The following is a 17399-nucleotide window of genomic DNA, read 5'->3' as shown; positions in this document are numbered from 1 at the left end:
AGAGAGCACAAGTAGGGAGGAGAGGGAGAAGCAGGCTCCCCACAGAGCAGGGAGCCCGACGCAGATCTCAATCCCAGGACCCTGGGATCATGATCCGAGCCGAAGGCAGACGCTCAACCGACTGCACCATCCAGGTGCCCTAAAATTGTTTTTCTTAAGCAAATATACTGAAACACTTTTATTATGATGATGATGATGATGATTTTTTTTTTGGGAGAGCGCGCATGAACGGTAGTGGGTGGAGGGCAGAGGGAGATGGAGAATCTCAAGCAGACTCCCTGCTGAGCACAGAGCCCAACATGGGGCTCAATTTCATGACCTTGGGATCATGACCTGGCCGAAACCAAGAATCAGACGCTTAACCGACTGCGCCACCCAGACACCCCAATATACTGAAACACTTTTTTTTTTTAAAGATTTTATTTATTTATTTTATTTTATTTATTTGACAGAGAGATGCCCCTACTGAAACACTTTTAAATAAACATGTTTGTAATATGTGAGGCTAACTTTAACTTTTTTTTTTTTTAAAGATTTTATTTTTATTTATTTGAGAGAGAATGAGACAGAGAACATGAGAAGGAGGAGGGTCAGAGGGAGAAGCAGACTCCCCGCTGAGCAGGGAGCCCGATGCGGGACTCGATCCTGGGACTCCAGGATCATGACCTGAGCCGAAGGCAGTCGCTTAATCAACTGAGCCACCCAGGCACCCCTAACTTTAACATTTTTAAAAGGAAACTGAATACAGAAAAAAAGTACTGGTTATTTAATAATCTACCTAATGAGACTACTTCTAATCTTCTCTCAGTATAATGCATTCTACACATTGCTATGAAAATATTCTCATGTGATAATTCATCTCCCTGGACAGTGGACTTTAGGAACTTATTAATGCCTACATAAGAAAGAAACACACATCTTTTTTCAGTATGGCATTCAAGACTATAATCTGGAACCTCTCTCATTTCCCAGCAGAGTTTCTACCCCACCTTCTTATTTAGACTATTCTATTAGAAGTTTCTTAAACATCTACTGTACTTTCTCTCATCTATACCTTTGTTCACACTGTTCTCCAGCCTGAAGGCAGTGTAGCTAAAAGAGTGTGGGTTTTCGAGCCAGGTAGAGCTGGATTCAAATTCTAACTCTACTACTCCTTATTTAGTTGTGTTATCTTGAGTAAATCAGTTAACTTCTCTGAGCCTTAATTTCACCTGTAAACAGAGGTCAAAAGTATATACCTTAAAAGATTTATGGTGATGACTTTGAATTAAGATAGTACTTAGTATATAATGCCTGGTTAGTACTAAAAAGATGCTGGTTTATGGTCTTCTGTCCAGGCATGTCCTTTACCTCTGTCTTAAGCCTTCTAAAACCCTGTATGTCATTATGAAGCCCAGCACAAGAGCCAGTATCTTCATAAAGTCTTCCATAATTCTCCCAATTAGAAGTAATCTCTCCCCATCTAGGATCAATACTTTCAGGGGTAATTCTCTTATAAGGATTTCTTTCATTCAGGCTTATACCATAGTTGTTTACAAATATTTATATTGGGTTGTAAACCATCTAAATATATCTCATATATTTAGGAATGTATCTTATGGGGCACCTGGGTGGCTCAGTTGGTTAAGTATCTGCCTTCGGCTCAGGTCATGATCTCAGGGTCCTGGGATCGAGTCCCACATTGGGCTCCCTGCTCAGTGGGGAGTCTGCTTCTGCTTCTACCTCTCCCTCTGCTCCTCCCCCTGCTTGTGCTATCAAATAAAATCTTTTAAAAAAAAGGAATGTATTTTATATAATGCAAAATTAATATCTAATGAATTAAAAACAAGTGCAAGTTGTCCAATTATATGGACTAGTGTAGAAAGTGTTGAAGATGATGACAGCAACATTTATTATTTATTGATTGGTCATTAACCTTGAGTTACTCACCTATCTCCATATTTTCCATATATTTTCTAATTTTGTTCCACAATATTATGTGGAAGATACTATCATTCTGATTTCATAGAAGAGAAAACAAAGGCACACAAAGGTTATTAACTTGCCCAAAGCCTCAGATCTGTATTGAGTGGCAATAGGAATACAAATCCGACAACCTGACTCTAGTAGTCTTAATCATAACACTACCCTAAGACAGAAGTTATAAATGACACATCCCTCCCATGCCTCTTACATGTTTAAAAGCACAACCTTGCCAAATAAGGATCTCAAAAAATTCCAAAACATTTTCACCCCCAAAGCAACTTCATGGTCAGTGTTATAAAGGCAACCTAAGGAAGGCAAGTACTTTGAAGATTTTATTGGGAGAAAAACAAAGCTAAGACATATGACCTTTAAGACTGAGTCTTCCTTTCAAGTGCGAGACCACTATTAGCAACATGGCAAATGGAAAGTATACTGAAATACTATTCACATTTGCCTTCTAAACACAAGAGCTGCAGCTGAGATAGCCAGTAAAAATTAGTGTAAGAGTTCTGTCTTCAACAGTTTCTTCTGCAACAACTGAATTTTCTTAAGGTGTCCACTAAGTTAAAACTGTATATCCATTTAAATCCTTCAGACAAACACTCAATATGATGAAGCTGGTAAATCACTATGTACAACAATATCTGCAAATACAACCCCTAGAGGACACAGAACATGGAGGAAAATGGCTGAATTTAATATCTTCCTTAAATAAACATAAAGAAGTATATAAAAATTTGAGGTTAACTAGGTTTCAAACAAGAACAACTCACAATCTACATTATATCTGTTAATTCCTTAATATTCTCTCCATGGAGCTTTTTGTCTCTTTTTTTATGACAGGTATCTTTCTTCTCATTGCCAGAAAAGAGTGCTAATTTGGAGTGATGACTGCAGCATCACTTCAAATAAAAGACCATACATACTTTAGGCTCTTTTCATACCAAAATTATAAACATAAAATAGGGACTTTTGCCTCATTTTTTTCACTTTGGGATGGAAGGGTAGTGATATTTATATTCAAAATAATCTGGAAAATTAGAATGGCTTTTCCTTTCATATATAAGTTCATGAATTCTGTATACAGTCAAATCTGCTTTTGACTCAGGATCCTGTAGCCACAGAACACTTTAAACTGAATTTGCCCTTTCAGTTTTTCTGTTCATGCATGATCTAGAGTTGCTTTATGAACATCCTCTTCCTATCGCTTGAGTTGAGATGCAAATACAACATGCAGAAATTTGTAACAGTTTTTCTTCTATCAGTGCTCTGTTAAGTGATACTATTCAGTTATCCAGTTTCTTCATTCCTTTTTATTTTCTTCAAATCATCCCAAAACCTTCACAAACTTCCCCATGGTACCCTCTAATTTAAATACAAAAAAGAGAACATACTCAAAGTGCTAACATTTTACTGCTTTGTCTTATTGTGCCGTTGTGGCTTTCCTGACACGCAGAATCATTCTTTTAATTAAAACTATTTTAGAGTAGATCTTCTCTTTTATCAAGTTCATACTGTTTTTAGATCTCAGAGTTACAAGTCTTTCACTTTTGTCTGGATATGAGTCATCAGGAGAGCCCCTCACCTGGACCAGAGTGTGTCCATTTACCGTAACACAGCCAGAAGTCTATGCTGCACACGGGTAGCATGTGAGAGCCCACACAAAGATACTCAAACATGCGTTTCGAAATGATCTTCAAAAATTTTTAAATAAACACCATGTAAGCCTGACAGTGTTTTTGTCCCTGACCTTTCTTTTAGCATGTGGTTTTTCTGAATTGACTTCATAAAAATATATGTAAATATGTCTAAGAAAAAATGAGCACAAAACTACAATCTATCAATAACAGGTCCTGCTCTTTAAACTGAAATGTTACAGCCCCCCCCCCGCCTTCTCTATTACAGAGGATCTAAGGCTGAATTATTTGTTTGAATTGAGTTTGTAAGACAGAAAATAAATGAAGTTTGTGATCTTAGAATAGAAGATTCCCATTTTACTACTGTCTCATTTTACTATCTTACAGAGATGATAAAACAAAAAACAAAAACCAACCTTCTATCATTATCACATAACCAACTGTGGAGCTCTACAGGCCAGTTACTGTGCTAAGGACTTTATATGAATTACTTCACTTAGTCTCCACTTAGCAGTCTTAGTGAGGAAAATAATATTTTCATCCTCAATTTACAAAAAAGAAACATGGTCTTAAAGAGACTAATAACTTGTCCAAAGCCATATACACAGCTATGGAATAGCAAAACTATGAATCAACATATGAAGACTGATACAATACACCAATTGCTGGCTTGTAGCATACTGATTTAATAAGCTTATCATACGCATGGCCCCAACCCATATTTACACAATCAGAATGCAAGGATAAAGGAGTCTTAGGTGAACATTTGATATCTATGAGAGAGCCTCAGCTCTCATATATTATATATGGATGTTACATTTCAAATTTCATATACCTAGAGTCTTTTCTATGTATAGGATTTGGTCTTTTATGGATCTCCCTAGAAGTATGATTTTAAGTGGTATCACTGGAGAAAAGGGCTTGGCCACAGAACTAAGATGGAAGAGAGTGTTCTATAGTCAGGATATAAGGCTGTGCCAGTAGTCTACTTTTCCCTGCCAATCCCAATTCAAGATTTGGGAGATCTGGAGTTTCTTTATCACAAGGAAATATTTTCAAGATCATCCAGTTAAATCCAAACCCTCTCTTTCCTCCACACTGGTATCCTTAAGATAACAATGGACACCTATCTGAGCATGAACTATAAAGATTATTATGAGTAGAATGATATAATCATAATCTACAATTAATAAAATGGGTAATTATTAATAAATTATATTATCTTCATTACATCATACTTTTTTTTTAAAGATTTTATTTATTTATTTGAGACAGAGAGAATGAGAGAGAGAGAGCACATGAGAGGGGGGAGGGTCAGAGGGAGAAGCAGACTCCCCACTGAGCAGGGAGCCTGATGCGGGACTCGATCCAGGGACTCCAGGATCATGACCTGAGCCGAAAGCACTCGCTTAACCAACTGAGCCACCCAGGCGCCCCATACTTCATTTTTTAAATTTTTTCAAATTCCTGTTCTTATAACTTATAATGCATTTTTTTTATTGGTTCAAATGCCTGTTCTTATAACTAACTTGTCTAGTAAGAGGAAATGAATTAACCCTGCTAATCAAAAGGACTTCTAGATTTGGTGGCTTATCATATTTCATATTCAAAATTTTTAAGCTTTTTAAGTAAGCTTTTTCTGAATAGTGGAAACATCCCATATTGAAGATATTTTTATAATCACTCTAAGACAAAATGGACCAGATTTTTTTTAATGGCAAACTGATGATGCTCTAGGTGTTGGATACTTCCTATACCTATGACTAGATTTAAGAAAGGATAGTACTAATCAGACAGAAGACATAAATGCATATGAAATTCAAATTTTATCTAAAAGTAAAAGGTAAAAGAGGCTAATGTGATCATGACTATAAACACAAAATACCAGCCCACTAAATTTTACCACTGGATCTGTCTTTACATGAAAATTCACATTCATTAAAAATGATTTGGTTATAAACTGCTCCTCTCTTTGGGAAAATGACCATATACATGTATACAGATTGATCTACAATTTCTTTGTAGGACTTCTAAGATGCTTTGCCATTATGAAAGGCTAACAATACATCAACAACTTAAGACTTCAAAGCAGTGCAAGAATCATGTCTAAGTGCCAATTTAGAAATGTAATGTGGGTAGACAGAAACATACACACATACACACACACACACACAGAGGAAGGAACTAGAAGGAGATCCACCTCCACCAAAAATCTACCTCCACCAGAATCACCAGATTGTCATCTTCCTCCCTGTCTCAAACTTATTTTTTTCTGTCAAGACCTTTTTATATTTGGTATCCAAAGGAACTTGTGTTTACATTTAGAGCATACATAACACAAACTGTTCTCAGGAGTGGATATTAAAACTATCTAACAACAAGAAGAGGCACCAACCTGTCAGAAAAAAACTACTTTAGCTATACCATTAAATATCTGATTGTCCCTAATTTTAGCATATCCTTGGCTATAAACAGTGGTTATAATTCCATCTAGTCTTTAAGTCTAACAGGAAAGACACAAATATTTCATCTTATAATGGGATTTAAAATTCATATTGTGAGGATCAAACTGAGCTTCCACATAACCTCAAATAGCAAAGAAGGATGTATAACTGATGGTACTGGTGCAAGGCACAAAATACTTAACTTGCCTTCACATTCAAATAAATGTCAGCTTTTATTTGTTATATATGAGGATCACTCGATTTCTATATTCATATATCTGATTTGAATAGAAACCAGCGGTCACCTACTGGATTTACTGGAGACTGTGGAGGAGAGAGTTTAAGGGGCATATATGATACGGCAGCAAAAGGGTAAGGGCACATAGATAGCTACATCGAAGATGAAATGGAAAAACATGGTAGCAAGCAGATTCAAAATGATGAACGCATTACAAAGGATTTAAGAACACAAGGTTAAGTACTACATTTCCTGGCCTTGGCTGAAAGATTCTAGAAAATTAAATAGAGTGGTGAGGACACCTCTCAAATATATTTGTAAACATACCTTGAGAAAGATTCAGTCATAAGACATTCTTTTCCCCTTTGGATTAGACCTCAATAATATCTATGTTCATCATTTTTAGTCAGAGGTCATTTTAATGAAGGATCTTGAATCTAGATTTTAATTTCTTGTGTAAAGAAGCAGAGCACAAATAATACAAGTGAGGGACACCTGGGTGGCTCAGTCAGTTAAGTGTCTGCCTTTGGCTCAGGTCATGTTCCCAGGGTCCTGGGATCGAGACCCATTTGGGAATCCCTACGCAGCAGGGAGTCTGCGTGTCCCTCTCCCTCTGCCCCTCCCCCTGCTTGTGCTCTGTCTCTCAAATAAATAAAATCTTTAAATACAAAATCTTAAAATGGTTCATCAAAATGAAGAGTAGACTAATGACTTCTAAAGAGCTTAGAAAAATAAGGCTACTTAATAATTGTTTGATACAGTAATTGCTCAGAGTAAGAAATATATGGGGATTTCAGAACCATAAACAAGGACCGATCCCCATGCAGTAAGTTAAAAATAAGCCCAGCTGTGGTTGCTTCCAGCACACCTGGTGCTACGCATTAGCAATGCTACTGCAGCTGCCTCCCCTGCTACCCAGACGTCCCCCGCTGACAGAACACACACGCTGAAAAAACTGAGATTTCAAATTTAGTGCTAAGAAGTTAATACTTAGTAGCTAGCCTTTCCCTGGTAATGGTCATTCCTAAAATTTGTTACAGACTTAAAAGTTTACATAAATTGTATTTGGAAAAAATCACTTTCTTAATGACAAATCAATTCCTAATGAGAAAAACTTCATGGAAGCTACCTCTGATTAGCTTCTTCATATCTAAAATATTGATTGAACTCTACTGATAACCCTGATTAGTTAAGCCAATGGCCTCCCAGAAAAACAATATTTCTATGTTCAGTCCACTTCCTGGCTGTAGGTTCCTTAATCAAACAAACAATACCTATTTTTAAAGCCATAAAATATCTATAACCCAATTAAGATAGGTGCAGAAGTAACCTCACTTTTTTGTCTATTCGAAATCTAGTACAATGGGGCACCTGGGTGGCTCAGTTGATTAAGCATCTGCCTTCGGCTCAGGTCATGATCCCAGGGTCCTGGGATCGAGTCCTGCGCATCAGGCTCCTTGCTCAGCGGGAGCCTGCTTCTCCCTCTCCCTCTGCCTGCCACTCCCCCTGCTTGTGCTCTCTCTCTCTGTGTCAAATAAATAAAATCTTAAAAAAAAAACAAAAAACAGTACACTTACTGGCCAAGATAGTAAACAAAATAGCACAGAAAGCAGTACTTGGAATGCTGGTTTTAAGGTTGTAAGGAGGGGAACGATCAGACTTAGCCGGCTGTCCTAAGCCAGACAGAGACCTCCATGTTTATGTAGGATCACTGCAATCTGTAGACAAAAGGCATTTTTTCATTTGTCCACATGGTTGGTTTCTGCAGGTTCCATTTTTGGTGTGCTTCATTATTAAGAAGGCTTTAGTTATCCAACTTCCCAACTGCATCAGATTCTCATTTAAATACACTTTAATGCATTCAAATAAACTATAGGAAAAAACAGGATTCAGACAGATAATAGAAAAAGAACCATTAAAAAAACATGCTGCATATAAAGTCAAAGTGATCTTTACTCTGGGAATTAAGGTCGCCAAGAACAAGTACAAGGGAAGAAGGACCGAGATACACACACAAAAAAATCACATACATTCACCACCTTTCCTTCCTTTCTGATGCTTTCCAAACTCTTCTCCCTTCTCATTATACAGCCCTAACCAAGTTAATTTTCCTTGCCACACAACAACTCAAATATTATCTCTAGACACCCACAACTTCCCTTACATATCAATACCTCTGGACCCTGAATGCTCTCCTGAATAAAGCTTGAGAACAATGTGCTTGCAATCAGATTATCTGACAGAAAACAGTTACTCCGTACTGCCAGTCAATACTGCGGAGGGCCTCTGACCATGGAACTGTGCATTTCTAAGGGTGCTATTTGCACATTTCCTCCAGAATACTCTGGCAAAACTCTTTGAAGAGTTCTGTACTACTTTAAGAATATCATGTAATACAGAAGAAATAGCAATACATTTAAGACACGGGGACCTGTACTGCATTTTGGTTCTGTTATAGTACTGGCTTCACCTTCTTGGAAACTCAATTTCCTCAACTATAAAGCAGATAATTTTAGGTACTTCACAGAATTTTTATGAAGACTCAAAGGAAACATAGTAAAGTATCTAGCCAAAAAAGGAACTGGCGTATTATAGGCACCAAACAAATAAGTGGCAATTATTCTTAACAAAATACTATAGCCTACATTTCTTTTTCTTTTTTTTTTTTTTAGATTTATTTGTTTTAGAAAGAGACAGCAGCGAGGAGGGGCAGAGGGAAAGGGAGAAAGAAACATAAGCAAACTCCACACTGAGCTTGGAGCCTGATGCCAGGCTCAATCTCAGGACTCCGAGATCATGACCTGAGCCAAAACCAAGAAACAGACGCTTAACCTGCTGTACCACCCAGGCGCCCGAACCTAAATTTCTTTACAATTAAAAGGCAGTTCGGGGGCACCCAGGTGGCACAGTTGGTGAGTGTCTGCATTAAGCTCAGGTCCTAGGGTCCAGTCCCATGTCGCGCTCCTTCCTCAGCAGGAAGAGTCCCGCTTCTCCCTTTCCCTCTGCCCCAACCCCAGCTCGTACTCTCTCTCTCTAAAATAAACAAGTAAAATCTAAAAAAAAAAAAAAAGGCAGCTGTCTGTATGACTGTCCTAGTATATTACAGTCACCATATTCATGATCTTATAAAATTGATTAAAAACATAAAGTAGGCTCCCTAGGTTAAGTAGATTTAAATTTATTCTTAATTCAGGGGAAAGAGCAAGATGACAGAGGAGTAGGGGACTTGGATTTCGTCTGGTCTCAGGAATTCAGCTGGATAGGGATCAAACCATTCTGAACACCTACTAACTCAAGAGGAGATCGAAGAAAAGAATAGCAACAACTCTCTCATCAGAAAAGCGACCACTTTCTGGAAGGTAGGAGATGCGGAGAAGTGAATCCGAGGAGATATACGGGAGGATAGACAGCAGGGGAGGGGGCCTCTGTCAGCCGCTTCTGGCCAGTGATAGAGCTGCAGAGCACAAAATCCGAACTTTTAGAAGTCGGCTCTGCTGAGGGACGTCACTTCAGTGGCTAAGCGGGGGGTGGAAACCTCGTGGGACAGTGTGGTCTCAGGACCCTCGGGGTCACAGAAAGACCGGGGGTGCCTGAGTGTGGCAGAGCTCCCAGGTATTGGAGCGGGGAAGCCGGCTGCAGAGACGGAGCGGAGGTGCGGGCTCTCAGCTCAGGGTTGCCATAAACCGTGATCAGTGGCACAGTCGGGCCACTGCTGCTCCAGCAGGGACCCAACAAGCGGCAGATCTGGGAGGACTCCCCTTCCTCCCCCGGGAGGAGTGGCTTGGGAGCGCACCGCAGGGATCTACTGGGTTTGGAGACTCCACACCAAGTTGGGTGGCAGAGATAGAAACGCTCTGTCACAGGCCGGGTGAGCACAGAGTGCGGCCGGAGACCGGGGAGACGGGAGTGACTGACTGCTTCTCTCTGGGGGTGCACTGAGGAGTGGGACTCCAAGTTCTCGACTCCCCCAGGGCAGAGATTGGGAGACCGACATTTTCACTCTCGTCCTCCAAAGCTGTACAGAAAGCTTGAAACAAAAGCTCCTGAGAGCAAACCCGAGCAGATTACTTAGCCCAGACCAGCAAGGGCGGGGCAATTCCGCCTTCAGCAAAGATATTTGGGAACCACGGCAACAAGCCCCTCCCCCAGAAGATCAGCAAGAACAGCCAGCCAAGACCAAGTTTACCGATCAATGAGAACGGCAGAACTCCAGCGCTAGGGGAATAATGTACAAAGAATCCATGGCTTTTTTACCATGATTCTTTAGTCTTTCAAAGTTAATTTTTTTTTTTGAATTTTTCTTTTTCCATTTTTCAACCAACATCTTATCAATCCCTTTTTTAAAAAACATTTTTATTTCTCATTTTTAGAGTCATATTCTATCCCTTCATAGTAGTTACCCTCAGTTTTGGCATATATATATATAAGCTATTCTCTCTTGAAAATTTTGAGATACAGTTTCTTCTTAGAGATCAAAATATACCCTAAATCTCTAGTGTATGGTTTTGTTCTACTCTCCTGCCTGATCACATTCTCTCCCTTTTATTTTTATTTTTTTAAATCCTCTTCTTTCTTTGTTCAAACAACTTCTTATCAATTCCTTTTATAAAATTTTTTATAATTTTCATCTTTACAATCATATTCCATCCCTTCATCATATCAACCCTTACCTTTGTACATATATAAGCTTTTCTTTCTTTAAAATTTTGGGAGGCACTTTCTTCTAACAGACCAAAATACACCCAAAATCTAGTGTGTGGCACTGATCTATGCACCAGCCTGATCATATTTGATCATATTCTGGGTTTTTTTGTTTTGTTCTGTTTTTGTTTGTTTTTATCTTTTTCTTTTTTTTTTCTTTCTTTCCCTTTCTTTTCCCCCGGCTTCAGGTCTTTTCTGATTTGTTTAGAGTATATTTTCCGGGGATGTTGTTACCCTGTTCACATTTTGTTCTCTCATTAATCTATTCTCCTCTGGACAAAATGACAAGATGGAAAAAATCACCTCAACAAAAAGAACAAGAGGTAGTACCGACTGCCAGGGACCTACTCAATATGGACATTAGACAATGTCGGATCTAGAGTTCAGAATCATCACTTTAAAGATACTAGGCTGGGCTTAAAAAAAGCATGGAAGTTATTAGAGAAACCCTTTCTGGAGAAATAAAAGAACTAAAATCTAACCAAGTCGAAATCAAAAAGACTATTGATGAGGTGCAATCAAAAACAGGGGCGCTAACTGCTAGGATAAATGAGGCAGAAGAGAGAATCAGTGACATAGAGACCAAATGATGGAAAATAATGAAGCTGAGAAAAAGAGAGATAAACAACTACTGGATCACAAGGGCAGAATTCGAGAGATGAGCGATACCATAAGACGAAACAACATTAGAATAACTGGGATCCCAGAAGAAGAAGAAAGAGAGGGGCAGAAGGTATATTGGAGCAAATTACAGCAGGGAACTTTCCTAATTTGGGTAAGGAAACAGGCATCAGAATCCAGGAAGCAGAGAACCCCTCTCAAAATCAATAAAAATAGGTCAACACCCCGACATCTAATAGTAAAACTTACGAGTCTCAGAGACAAAGAGAAAATCCTGAAAGCAGCTCGGGAGAAGAGATCTGTAACCTACAATGGTAGAAACATTAGATTGGCAACAGACCTATCCACAGAGACCTGGCAAGCCAGAAAGGACTGCCATGATCTATTCAGAGCACTAAATGAGAAAAATATGCAGCCAAGAATACTACATCCAACTAGGCTGTCATTGAAAATAGAAGGACAGATCAAAAGCTTCCAGGACAAACAAAAACTAAAGGAATTTGCAAACACGAAACCAGCCCTACAAGAAATATTGAAAGGGGTCCTCTAAGCAAAGAGAGAGCCTAAAAGCAACAAAGACCAGAAAGGAACACAGACAATATACAGTAACAGTCACCTTACAGGCAATACAATGGCACTAAATTCCTATCTTTCAATAGTTACCCTGAATGTAAATGGGCTAAATGCCCCAATCAAAAGACACAGGCTATCAGATTGGAGTAAAAAACAAGACCCATCGATATGCTGTCTGCAAGAGACTCATTTTAGACCCAAAGACACCCCCAGATTGAAAGTGAGGGGGTGGAAAACCATTTACCATGCTAATGGACACCAAAAGAAAGCTGGGGTGGCAATCCTTATATCAGACAAATTAGATTTTAAACCAAAGACTGTAATAAGAGATGAGGAAGGACACTATATCCTACTTAAAGGGTCTATCCAACAAGAAGATCTAACAATTGTAAATATCTATGCCCCTAACATGGGAGCAGCCAATTATATAAGGCAATTAATAACAAAAGCAAAGAAACACATTGACAACAATACAATAATAGTGGGGGACTTTAACACCCCCCTCACTGAAATGGACAGATCATCTAAGAAAAAGATCAACAAGAAAATAAAGACTTTAAATGACACACTGGACCAAATGGACTTCACAGATATATTCAGAACATTCCATCCCAAAGCAAGGAATACACATTCTTCTCTAGTGCCCATGGAACATTCTCCAGAATCGATCACAACCTAGGTCATAAATCAGGTCTCAACCGGTACCAAAGGACTGGGATCATTCCCTACCTATTTTCAGACCACAATGCTTTGAAACTAGAAATCAATCACAAGACAAAAGTTGGAAAGAACTCAAATACATGGAGGCTAAAGAGCATCCTACTGAAGAATGAATGGGTCAACCACAAAATTAAAGAAGAATTAAAAAAATTCATGGAAACCAATGAAAATGAAAACACAACTGTTCAAAATCTTTGGGATGCAACAAAGGCAGTCCTAAGAAGACTAACATTTTGGGAGGCACTCCCAAAATTGCTTGTATAGCAATACAAGCCTTTCTTAAGAAACAAGAAAGGTCTCAAGTACACAACCTAACCCTACACCTAAAGGAGCTGGAGAAAGAACAGCAAATAAAGCCTAAACCCAGCAGGAGAAGAGAAATAATAAAGATCAGAGCAGAAATCAATGAAATAGAAACCAAAAGAACTGTAGAACAGATCAATGAAACTAGGAGTTGGTTCTTTGAAAGAATTAAGAAGATTGATAAACCCCTGGCCAGACTTATCAAAAAGAAAAGAGAAATGACCCAAATCAACAAAATCATGAATGAAAGAGGAGAGATCACAACCAACACCAAAGAAATACAAACAATTTTAAGAACATATTATGAGCAACTCTATGCCAGCAAATTAGATAACCTGGAAGAAATGGATGCTTTCCTAGAGATGTATCAACTACCAAAACTGAACCAGGAAGAAACAGAAAACCTGAACAGACCTATAACCACTAAGGAAATTGAAGCAGTCATCAAAAATCTCCCAAGAGGGCGCCTAGTGGCTCAGTCGGTTAAGCGTCTGCCTTCGGCTCAGGTCATGGTCCCAGGGTCCTGGGATCGAGACCCACATCGGGCTCCCTGCTCAGCAGGAAGCCTGCTTCTCCCTTTCCCACTCCCCCTGCTTGTGTTCCCTCTCTCACTGTGCCTCTCTCTGTCAAATAAATAAATAAAATCTTAAAAAAAAAAAAAAATCTCCCAACAAACAAAAGCCCAGGACCAGATGGCTTCCCAGGGGAACTCTACCAAACATTTAAAGAAGAATTAATAACTATTCTTCTGAAACTGTTCCAAAAGATAGAAATGGAAGGAAAACTTCCAAACTCGTTTTATGAGGCCACCATTACCTTGATCCCAAAACCAGACAAAGACCCCATCAAAAAGGAGAATTACAGAGCAATATCCTTGATGAACATGGGTGCAAAAATTCTCACCAAAATAGTAGCCAATAGGATCCAACAGTACATTAAAAGGATTATTCACCACGACCAAATGGGATTTATCCCTGGGCTGCAAGGTTGGTTCAACATCCACAAATCAATCAACGTGATACATTAACAAAAGAAAGAAAAAGAATCATATGATCCTCTCAATAGATGCAGAAAAAGCATTTGACAAAGTACAGCATCCTTTCTTGATCAAAACTCTTCAGAGTATAGGGATAGAGAGTACATACCTCAATATCATAAAAGCCATCTATGAAAACCCTACAGTGAATATCATTCTCAAGGGGCAAAAACTGAGAGCTCTCCCCCTAAAGTCAGGAACACGGCAGAGATGTCCACTATCACCACTGCTATTCAACATTGTATCAGCAGTCCTAGCCACAGCAATCAGACAATAAAAAGAAATCAAAGGCATCCAAATTGGCAAATAAAAGTCAAACTCTCACTCTTTGCAGATGATATGATACTTTATGTGGAAAAGCCAAAAGACTCCACCCCAAAACTGCTAGAACTCATACAGGAATTCAGTCAAGTGGCAGGATATAAAATCAGTGCACAGAAATCAGTTGCATTTCTATACAACAACAACAAGACAGAAGAAAGAGAAATTAAGGAGTTGATCCCATTTACAATTGCACCCAAAACCTTAAGATACCTAGGAATAAATCTAACCAAAGAGGCAAAGATCTGTACTCAGAAAACTATAAAATACTCATGAAAGAAAATGAGGAAGTCACAAAGAAACGGAAAAACGTTCCATGCTCATGGATTGGAAGAACAAATATTGTGAAGATGTCAATGCTACCTAGAGCAATCTACACATTCAATGCAATCCCCATCAAAATACCATCCACTTTTTTCAAAGAAATGGAACAAATAATCCTAAAATTTGTATGGAACCAGAAAAGACCCTGAATAGCCAGAGGAATGTTGAAAAAGAAAAACAAAGGTGGTGGCATCACAATTCTGGACTTCCAGCTCTATAACAAAGCTGTCATCATCAAGACAGTATGGTACTGGCACAAAAACAGACACATAGATCAACGGAACAGAATAGGGAGCCCAGAAATGGACCCTCAACTCTATGGTCAACTCATCTTTGACAAAGCAGGAAAGAATGTCCAATGGAAAAAAGACAGTCTCTTCAACAAATGGTGTTGGGAAAATTGGACAGCCACACGCAAAATAATGAAACTGGACCATTTCCTTACACCACACACAAAAATAGACTCAAAATGGTTGAAAGACCTAAATGTGAGACAGGAGGAGTCCATCAAAATCCTAAAGGAGATCACAGGCAGCAACCTCTTCGACCTCAGCTGCATCAACTCCTTCCTAGAAACATTGCCAAAGGCAAGGGAAGCAAGGGCAAAAATGAACGATTGGGACTTCATCAAGATAAAAAGCTTTTGCACAGCAAAGAAACAGTCAATAAAACCAAAAGACAACTGACAGAATGGGAGAAGATATTTGCAAATGACATATCAGATAAAGGGCTAGTATCCAAAATCTATAAAGAGCTTATCAAACTCAACACCCAAAGAACAAATGATCCAATCAAGAAATGGGCAGAACACATGAACAGACATTTTTCCAAAGAAGACATCCAAATGGCCAACAGACACATGAAAAAGTGCTCAATATTTCTTGGCATCAGGGAAATCCAAATCAAAACCTCAATGAGATACCACCTCACACCAGGCAGAATGGCTAAAATTAACAAGTCAGGAAATGAGAGATGTTGGTGGGGATGCGCAGAAAGAGGAACCCTCCTACACTGTTGGTGGGAATGCAAGCTGGTGCAATCACTCTGGAAAACAGTATGGAGGTTCCTCAAAAAGTTGAAAATAGAGCTACCATATGATCCAGCAATTGCCCTACTGGGTATTTACCCCAAAGATACAAATGTAGAGATCCGAAGGGGTACATGCACCTCAATGATTATAGCAGCAATGTGCACAATAGCCAAACTGTGGAAAGAGCCAAGATGTGCATCGACAGATGAATGGATAAAGAAAATGTGGTATACATACACAATGGAATATTATGCAGCCATCAAAAGGAATGAAATCTTGCCATTTGCAACGACCTGGATGGAACTGGAGGGTGTTACACTGAGCGAAATGTCAATCAGAGAAAGACATGTATCATATGACCTCACTGATATGAGGAATTCTTAATCTCAGGAAACAAACTGAGGGTTGCTGGAGTGGGAGGTGGGGTGAGAGGGATGGGGTGGCTGGGTGATAGACACTGGGGAGGGTATGTGCTGCGGTGAGTGCTGTGAACTGTGCAAGACTGTTGAATCACAGATCTGTACCTCTGAAACAAATAATGCAATATATGTTAAGAAAAAAAAAAAAGCAGGAGGGGAAGAATGAAGGGGGAGAAATCAGAGGGGGAGACGAACCATGAGAGACAATGGACTCTGAAAAACAAACTGAGGGTTCTAGAGGGGAAGGGGGGTGGCAGGATGGGTTAGCCTGGTGATGGGTATTAAAGAGGGCACGTTCTGCATGGAGCACTGGGTGTTATGCACAAACAATGAATCCTGGAACACTACATCTAAAACTAATGATGTAATGAATGTGATTAACATAACAATAAAAGAATTGTTTTAAAAATTTATTCTTAACTCTTTCCTAAAAAACTAAATAGATTTTATTATGGCAGCTAATGGTGTTGTTATTTTTTTGCTCTCAAAGTAGAAGCAAAGAATATAACAGGGGCAACACTAAATGAAGTACAATTAGAGAAGAATATACTTGGATGGCAGCTGGTAAAATGCATTGTATAGGTGCATCAGTAACTGTTAAAAACCAGAAACCAAGGACAGGGGAACAAAAAAGTAGGGACTGAGCTGGGAAAGGATGAGAGGATTTAAGTAAATGGGAAAGGGAGGACAGGCAATACAGAAATTTTTAAATTTAATGACTTGGAAGAAGGTACAGCCAAAAGAAAATAAGGATATTAGTATTTTAAAAGTTGAATAGAAAAATCAAAGGAATAGCATTTCATAACAAATTTTTCGGTTGTACAGAATAAATTCCTGAGCTCAATGACTGATTTAAACTGACCTCACAGTAGGGCGTCTGGGTGGCTCAGTCAGTCAAGCTTCAGACTCTTGATTTTGGCTCAGGTCATGATCTCAGGGTTGTGAGATTTAGCCCCATGTAGGGCTCTGCGCTGAGCATGGAGTCTATCTGAGTTTCTCTCCTTCTCCCTCTCTGCCCCAGCCCCTCACTCACACGCGCTCTCTCTCTCTCTCTCTCAAATAAATAA

General features: G+C 39.0%; 1 protein-coding gene and 1 non-coding gene across 12 annotated transcripts in view; both read right to left on the bottom strand.

Annotated features, from left to right (window-relative positions):
• COP1 (COP1 E3 ubiquitin ligase) overlaps positions 1 to 17399 on the bottom strand; it is a 263344-nt gene that overhangs the window by 20117 nt on the left and 225828 nt on the right. The window contains exon 19 of one of the 11 annotated variants that reach the window (XM_054508048.2): positions 935 to 17399. This exon is cut by the window's right edge and continues 16536 nt beyond it. The exons of the other annotated variants lie outside the window; for them this stretch is intronic. The gene's annotated coding sequence lies outside the window, so the exon portion shown is untranslated. Of the gene's footprint in view, positions 1 to 934 lie in introns of those variants that run through there. 11 annotated transcript variants of the gene reach the window in all.
• Positions 7920 to 8060, bottom strand: LOC123847275 (small Cajal body-specific RNA 3). The gene has a single exon (XR_006791513.1). It is a non-coding gene; the product is annotated as a small Cajal body-specific RNA 3 (non-coding RNA).

This window comes from Mirounga angustirostris, unplaced genomic scaffold (genome assembly GCF_029215605.1).
Source record: "Mirounga angustirostris isolate CCGP_5_RB_7025 unplaced genomic scaffold, mMirAng1.0.hap1 SCAF_6, whole genome shotgun sequence".
NCBI classification, from domain to species: domain Eukaryota; kingdom Metazoa; phylum Chordata; class Mammalia; order Carnivora; family Phocidae; genus Mirounga; species Mirounga angustirostris.
The sequence above is the reverse complement of the archived record's forward strand: the minus strand, read 5'-3'. Positions and strand labels throughout refer to the sequence as shown.